Below are 8,010 nucleotides of genomic sequence, written 5' to 3'. Positions count from 1 at the left end.
GTCATGGAACAGAATGAGAGCACTTATGAATTAATATAGGTAGAAAATAAAGAGATTATATCTAGAGACAATACTGCCCTTGTGTCAGAGGTTGCTTTTGAATTCTGACTCTATTTCTTAACCATTAGAATAAACTTGGATATGATACATACTACTCTAAAAATTAAATTGTGAGAGGCAGCATATTAAAAGTGTTAAGAACATAGATTTCCAGCTCTGCCACTGTGTGAAGGTAAACAAATTATTTAAATTTTCTAAGTATCATTTTTCCTCATCCACAAAATGGAAAAAATAATTATAGTTACTTCAGAGGGTTATTTTGAATTTTTATAGAAATTAATATTTAGTGAATTTATGCTATTTATTAAGTCCCTGTAAATTCTAATATTTTTCTTTAATGTAATTGGTAAGAGTACTTACCACATACCCTTAAGAAATAAATAAAATAAAGCATATATAAGTACTAAATAAATATTAACTCTTTTTTGGAAAGGGCTCAAATGCACCCAATCTCCCTCAGCTTGACCACCAGGTCCTCTGTGGTCTCCACCTTGACACCGGCCATGTGCTGAGGTGGGTCTTCCAAGCTAATCACAGAGAACTTGGAGGTCAGGTCCATGCCCATGTCCCCAGCCTTGATCACCTCAATCTTCTTCTTGGCTTTCGTGATGTTGGGCAACGTATCACAGTGGGGCTCATTGAGCTACAGGTCAGCAGTCACCACACCAGGCAGCTTCAGGAGCAGGGTCTCCAGGCCTCCATCGATCTCCTGATCCCCTTTCACCTTGTCCCCTTCTAGCGTCACCTGGGAGATGAATGTGCCCTGTGGCCAGTCCAGAAACCCAGCTGTCATCTGCCCTGCCTGGTTACAATTATCATCGATGGCCTGCTTGCTCAGGTCTACCTTCCCCTTCTCTGCCAGTTTGGCCAGGACCCAGGTCACCTGCAGGGGACCCAGGAGATCTGCCTATGCAGCCCGCACCTCCACGTGGATGCCTCGGCCTGCACCCATGGCCAGAGTTGTGCAGATGGTCTCCTGGCACTGGGAAGGCCCACAGCTGACGGCAATGATTTCCTTCACCAGCTTTTTCTCCTTGAGCTGCATGGCCTTCTCCACGGTGATCTAGCAGAAGGGGTTCATGGAGCGCTTCACGCAGTCTGACTGCACCCGTCCTGTCGGGCTTCACCAGGATCTACTCAGCCGGGAGGGAACTGGCAGGGTCAGGGGGAAGCAGGCGAGAAGGCGGGTGTGGGGGTAGGGTGTAGCAGAGACGCCAAGCCTCGCCCAGGCTGGATGGGGCCCAGAGGGATGTGGAAAGGGGCAGGACCTTGTCCAGGGTCCCACAGCTTCAGGGACAGAGAGGGTTAGAATTCACAGGTGGGTGGAGGCCACCTTTGCACTCAGACATTCACTGAACACCAGGGACATCTGACACGCTCGTCCTACTCTGTGGCTGGTCCTTGGGCCTGAAAGAGTGTTTCACAATTTTTTCTTTACCATAACCCATAGCAAGAGGTACATTTTACAATATTCCCAAGTGTATTATAAATGCACGCATACATTTATATAGAAACATAAATACCACGGCAATATGAGGTTCGATGATGAATTCTAACCCTTGCATTATACACCTTACCCTGACATTTTCTATTCTTTTTTTCAAATTAATTAATTATTTTTTTAACATCTTTATTGGAGTATAATTGCTTTACTTTGTGTTAGTTTCTGCTGCATAACAAAGTGAATGAGTTATATGTATACATATATCCCCATATCCCTTCCCTCTTGCAACTTGCTCCCTCCCACCCTCCCTATCCCACCTCTTTAGGTGGTCACAAAGCACCCAGCTGATCTCCCTGTGCTATGCGACTACCCACTAGCTATCTATTTTACATTTGGTAGTGTATATATGTCCAAGCCACTCTTTCACTTCCTCCCAGCTTACCCTGCCTCCTCCCTGCATCCTTAAGTCCATTCTCTATGTCTGTGTCTTTATTCCTGTCATGCCCTTAGGTTCTTCAGAACCACTTTTTTTTTTTAGATTCCATATGTATGTGTTAACATACGGTATTTGTTTTTCTCTTTCTGACTTACTTCACTCTGTCTGACAGATTCTAGGTCCATCCACCTCACTACAAATAATTCCATTTTGTTTATTTTATAGCTGAGTAATATTCCATTGTATATATGTGGCATGTCTTCTTTATCCATACATCTGTCAATGGACTTAGGTTGCTTCCATGTCCTGGCAAATGTAAATAGTGCTGCAATGAACACTGTGGTACATGACTCTATTTGAGTTATGGTTTTCTCAGGGTATATGCCCAGTAGCAGGATTGCTGGGTCATATGGTAGTTCTATATTTGTTTTTTTTTAAGGAAACTCCATAATGTTCTCCATAGTGGCTGTATCAATTTACATTCCCACCAACAGTGCAAGAGGGTTCCCTTTTCTCCACATCCTCTCCAGCATTTATTGTTTGTAGAGTTTTGATGGTGGTCATTCTGACTGGTGTGAGGTGATACCTCATTGTAGTTTTGATTTGCATTTCTCTAATGATTAGTGATGTTGAGCATCCTATCCTGTGTTTGCTGGCAATCTGTATATCTTCTTTAGAGAAACGTCTATTTAGTTCCTCTGCCCACTTTTGTATTGGGTTGTTTGCTTTTTATATTAAGCTGCATGAGCTGCTTGTATATTTTGGAGATTAATCCTTTGTCAGTTGCTTCCTTTGCAAATATTTTCTCCCATTCTGAGGGTGGTCTATTCATCTTGTTTATGGTTTCCTTTGTTGTGGAAAAGCTTTTAAGTTTTATTCAGTCCCATTTGCTTACTTTTGCTTTTATTTCCATTTCTCTAGGAGGTGGGGCAAAAAAGATCTTGCTGTGATTTATATCATAGAATGTTCTGCCTATGTTTTCCCCTAAGAGCTTTATAGTGTCTGGCCTTACATTTAGGTCTTCAATCCATTTTGAGTTTATTTTTTTTTGTATGGTATTAAGGAGTGGTCTAATTTCATTCTTTTACATGTAGCTGTCCAGTTTTTCCAGCACCATTATTGAAGAGGCTGTCTTTTCTCCATTGTATATTCTTACCTCCTTTATCAAAGATAAGGTGACCATATGTGCATGGGTTTAACTCTGGCCTTTCTCTCCTGTTCCATTGAACTATATTTCTGTTTCTGTTCCAGTACCATACTCTCTTGATTACTGTAGCTTTGTAGTATAGTCTGAAGTCACTGAGGCTGATTCCTCCACCTCCGTTTTTCTTTCTCAAGATGGTTTTGGCTATTCGGGGTCTTTTGTGTTTCCATACAAATTGTGAAATTTTTTGTTCTAGTTCTGTGAAAAATGCCATTGGTAGTTTCACAGTAATTGTATTGAATCTGTAGATTGCTTGGGGTAGTATAGTCATTTTCACAATGTTGATTTTTTCCAATACAAGAACATGGTATATCTCTCCATCTTTTTGTATCATCTTTAATTTCTTTCATCAGTATCTTATAGTTTTCTGCATACAGGTCTTTTGTCTCCCCAAGGAGGTTTATTCCTAGGTATTGTATTCTTTTTGTTGCAATGGTAAATGGGAGTGTTTCCTTAATTTCTCTTTCAGATTTTTCATCATTGGTGTATATGAATGCAAGAGATTTCTGTGCATTAATTTTGTATACTGCCACTTTACCAAATTCATTAATTAGCTCTAGTAGTTTTCTGGCAGCATCTTTAGGATTCTCTACATATAGTACATGTATCTGCAAACAGTCAAAGCTTTACTTCTTCTTTTCCAATTTGGATTCCTTTTATTTCTTTTTCTTCTCTGATTGTTGTGGCTAAAACTTCCATAACTGTGTTGAATAATAGTAGTGAGAGTGGGCAACCTTGTCTTGTGCCTGATCTTAGTGGAAATGGTTTCTTTTTTTCACCATTGAGAACGACGTTGGCTGTGGGTTTGTCATATTATGGCCTTTATTATGTTGAGGTAAGTTCCCTCTATGCCTACTTTCTGGACAGTTTTTATCATAAATCAGTGTTATATTTTGTCAAAAGCTTTTTCTGCATCTATTGAGATTATCATATGGTTTTTATCCTTCAATTTGTTAATATGGCATATCACATTGATTGATTTGCATATATTGAAGAATCTTTGCATTCCTGGGGAAAATCCCACATGATCATGGTGTATGATCCTTTTAATGTGCTGCTGGATTCTGTTTGCTAGTATTTTGTTGAGGATTTTTGCATCTATATTCATCAGTGATATTGCCTGTAGTTTTCTTTTTTTGTTACATCTTTGTCTTGTGTTGGTATCAGGGTGATGGTGGCCTCATAAAATGAGTTTGGGAGCATTCCTCCCTCTGCTATATTTTGGAAGAGTTGGAGAAGGATAGGTGTTAGATCTTCCCTAAATGTTCATAGAATTCACCTCTGAAGCCATCTGGTTCTGGGCTTTTTTTGTTGGAAGATTTTTAGTCACAGTTTCAATTTCAGTGTTTGTGATTGGTCTGTTCATATTTTCTATTTCTTCCTGGTTCAATCTCGGAAGGTTGTGCTTTTCTAAGAATTTGTCCATTTCTTCCAGATTGTCCATTTTAATGGCATATAGTTGCTTGTAGTAATTTCTCATGATCCTTTGTATTTCTGCAGTGTCAGTTGTTACTTCTCCTTTCTCATTTCTAATTCTATTGATTTGAGTCTTCTCCCTTTTTATCTTGATGAGTCTGGCTAAAGGTGTATCAATTTTGTTTATTTTCTCAAAGAATCAGCTTTTAGTTTTGTTTATCTTTTCTATTGTTTTCTTCATTTATTTTTCAGTTATTTCTCATGTGATCTTCATGATGTTTTCTGCAAACTTTTTTTGTTGTTGTTGTTCTTTTTCTATTTGCTTTAGGTGTAAGGTTAGGTTGTTTATTTGATATTTTTCTTGTTTCTTGAGGTAGGATTGTATTGCAATAAACTTGCCTCTTAGAACTGTTTTTGCTGCATCAAATAGGTTTTGGTTATTCGTGTTTTTATTGTCATTTGTCTCTAGGTATTTTTTGACTTCCTCTTTGATTTCTTCAGTGATTTCTTGGGTATTTAGTAGCATATTGTTTAGCCTCCCTGTGTTTGTAATTTTTACAGATATTTTTCCTGTAATTGATATCTTGTCTCATAGTGCTGTTGTCAGAAAAGATACTTGATGTGATTTCAATTTTCTTAAATTAACCAAGGCTTGATTTGTGACCCAAGACACAATCTATCCTGGAGAATGTTCCATGAACACTTGAGAAGAAAGTGTATTTTGTTCTTTTTGAGTGGAATATCCTATAAATATCAATTAAGTCCATCTCGTTTAATGTGTCATTTAAAGCTTGTTTTTCCTTATTTATTTTCATTTTGGATGATGTTTCCATTGGTGAAAGTGGGGTGTTTAAGTCCCCTCCTATGATTGTGTTACTGTCGATTTCCCGTTTTATGGCTGTTAGCATTTGCCTTATGTATTGAGGTGCTCCTGTGTTGGGTGCATAAATATTTAAAATTGTTTTATCTTCTTCTTGGATTGATCCCTTGATCATTACATAGTGTCCTTCTTTGTCTCTTGTAATAACCTTTATTTTAAAGTCTATTTTGTGTGATATGAAAATTGCTACTCCAGCTTTCTTTTGATTTCTATTTGGATAGAATATCTTCCATCCCCTCACTTTCAGTCTGTTGGTCTGAAGTAGGTCTCTTTTAGATGGAGTATATACAGGTCTTGTTTTTGTATACATTCAGCCAGTCTATATCTTCTGGTTGGAGCATTTAATCCACTTAAATTTAAGGTAATTATTGATATATATGTTCCTACTGCCATATTCTTAATTGTTTTGAGTTTGTTTTTGTAGTTCTTTTCCGTCTCTTGTGTTTTCTGCTTAGAGAAGTTCCTTTAGCATTTTTTTGTAATGCTGGTTTGGTGATGCTGCATTCTCTTAGCTTTTGCTTGTCTCTAAAGTTTTAATTTCTCTGTCAAATCTGAATGATATCCTTGCTTGGTAGAGTAATCTTAGTTGTAAGTGTTTCCCTTTCATTACTTTATATGTCCTGCCACTTCCTTCTGGCTTCGAGTTTCTGCTGAAAGATCAGCTGTTAATGCTATGGGGATTCCCTTGTATGCTGTTTGTTGCTTTTCCCTTGCTGCTTTCAATATTTTTTTCTTTTTATTTAATTTTTGATAATTGTTTAATATGTGTCTTGGCATGTTTCTCATTGGATTTATCCTCTATGTGACTCTGTGTTTCCTGGACTTGATTGACTATTTCCTGTCCCATATTAGGGAAGTTTTCAACTATAATCTCTTCAAATATTTTCTCTATCCTTTTCTTTTTCTCTTCTTCTTCTGGGACCCCTATAATTCGAATGTTGGTGTGTTTAATGTCCCATAGGTCTCTGAGACTGTCCTCATTTCTTTTCATTCTTTTTTCTTTATTCTGCTTTTTGGTAATTGTTTCCACTATTTTACCTTCCAAGTCACCTAACCATTCTTCTGATTCAGTTATTCTGCTATTGATTCTCTCTAGTGAATTTTTAATTTCATTTATTATGTTGTTCATCATTGTTTGTTTTTCCTTTAGTTCTTCTAGGTCCTTATTAAACATTTCTTGTATTTTCTCCATTCTACTTCCAAGATTTTGGATCATCTTTACTATCATTACTCTGAATTACTTTTCAGTTAGACTGCCTATTTCCTCTTCATTTGTTTGGTCTGTTGGGTTTTTACCTGGCTCTTTCATGTGCTGCATATTTCTCTGTCTTCACATTTTGTTTAACTTACTGTGCTTGGAGTCTCCTTTTCTCAGGCTGCAGGTTCGTAGTTCATGTTGCTTTTGGTGTCTGCCCCCAGTGGGTAAGGTTTTTTCAGTGGGTCATGCAGGCTTCCCGGTGGAGGGGACTGGTGCCTGTGTTCTCGTGCATGAGGCTGGATCTTGTCTTTCTGGTGGGCAGGACCACTTCAAGTCCTGTGTTTTGAGGTGTCTGTGAACTTATTATGATTTTTGGCAGCCTTTCTGCTAATGTGTGGTTTTGTGTTCCTCTCTTGCTAATTGTTTCGTATGGGGTGTCCAGCACTGGAGCTTGCTGGTCATTGAGTAGAGCTAGGTCTTTGCGTGAGATGGCAATCTCTGGCCGAGCTCTCGCCAACTGATATTAAAAGGGGCTGGGAGGTCTCTGGTGGACCAATATCCTGAACTCTACTCTCCCACCTCAGAGGTTCAGGCCTTACACCCGGCTGGAGCACCAAGCCCCTGCCAACCACATAGCCTTAGTAAGCTGAGACACCAAGTGGGGAGTAAGAAAAATAGTGTCACATACTTTCCTCACCAATTCTTGGATACTTATTTGGAAAAAAATGACAAAAATATAAATAAAAGATTATGCACAATACCTTGAAGGAAGCCTGTGCCTGTGTGGGGCCCTAGATCTTATGCATCATTAGCTTCATTGTCCATCAGCCTCTGGGAGATAACCAAGCAGAAGACAGGGATGAGAGTCCTCTGGCACAGGCCACAGCAATTACAGGCACTGCGATGCCCGACAGAGGGAGATACAAGAGGCAGTTGCTGAGGAGAGCTGGAATCAGACCATGTATAAATTTATAATCCATGACAAGGAATCTTCACAACGAAGTCAATGACCTTCTTGACAGCCATAATTGCATGCAGCTCCACCATCTTCCTTCTGCAGCAACCCTATTAACTCATTTTTAATAAAATATTTTACATGGTGATTACTATGCCATGCATAACCAGATACATTCTTAATTTATTACATTCTTTTACATAAACAAGCATAATCATAGTTGTGTAAATGAATAATTCTTCCCTCATTTCAAGATCTATCCTTTTGATAACTCCTGAAAGGCATATACAAGTGGCTCAAAAACAAAACTGACATTTTAAATATCCTTTGACCTTGCCATGAACTTCAGTATATTTTTATTCTCTTGATTCTTTCAATTGAATCACTTCAGATATTTAAATGAAGTTTGTTTTAGTT

At 38.4% G+C, this 8,010-nt stretch overlaps 1 pseudogene across 1 annotated transcript; it reads right to left on the bottom strand.

Moving 5' to 3' along the window:
* Nucleotides 1-496: 496 nt before the first annotated feature.
* Nucleotides 497-7,685, bottom strand: LOC309974115 (electron transfer flavoprotein subunit beta-like; annotated as a pseudogene). The gene is made up of 2 exons: nucleotides 7,629-7,685; nucleotides 497-1,193 (listed from the first exon to the last, which is right to left on the bottom strand). The product of its transcript is annotated as an electron transfer flavoprotein subunit beta-like (transcript).
* Nucleotides 7,686-8,010: the final 325 nt, after the last annotated feature.

This window comes from Leucopleurus acutus (assembly GCF_964270905.1).
Source record: "Leucopleurus acutus genome assembly, chromosome: 17".
Classification (NCBI taxonomy): domain Eukaryota; kingdom Metazoa; phylum Chordata; class Mammalia; order Artiodactyla; family Delphinidae; genus Leucopleurus; species Leucopleurus acutus.
This window is presented reverse-complemented; position numbering and strand designations above follow the sequence as displayed.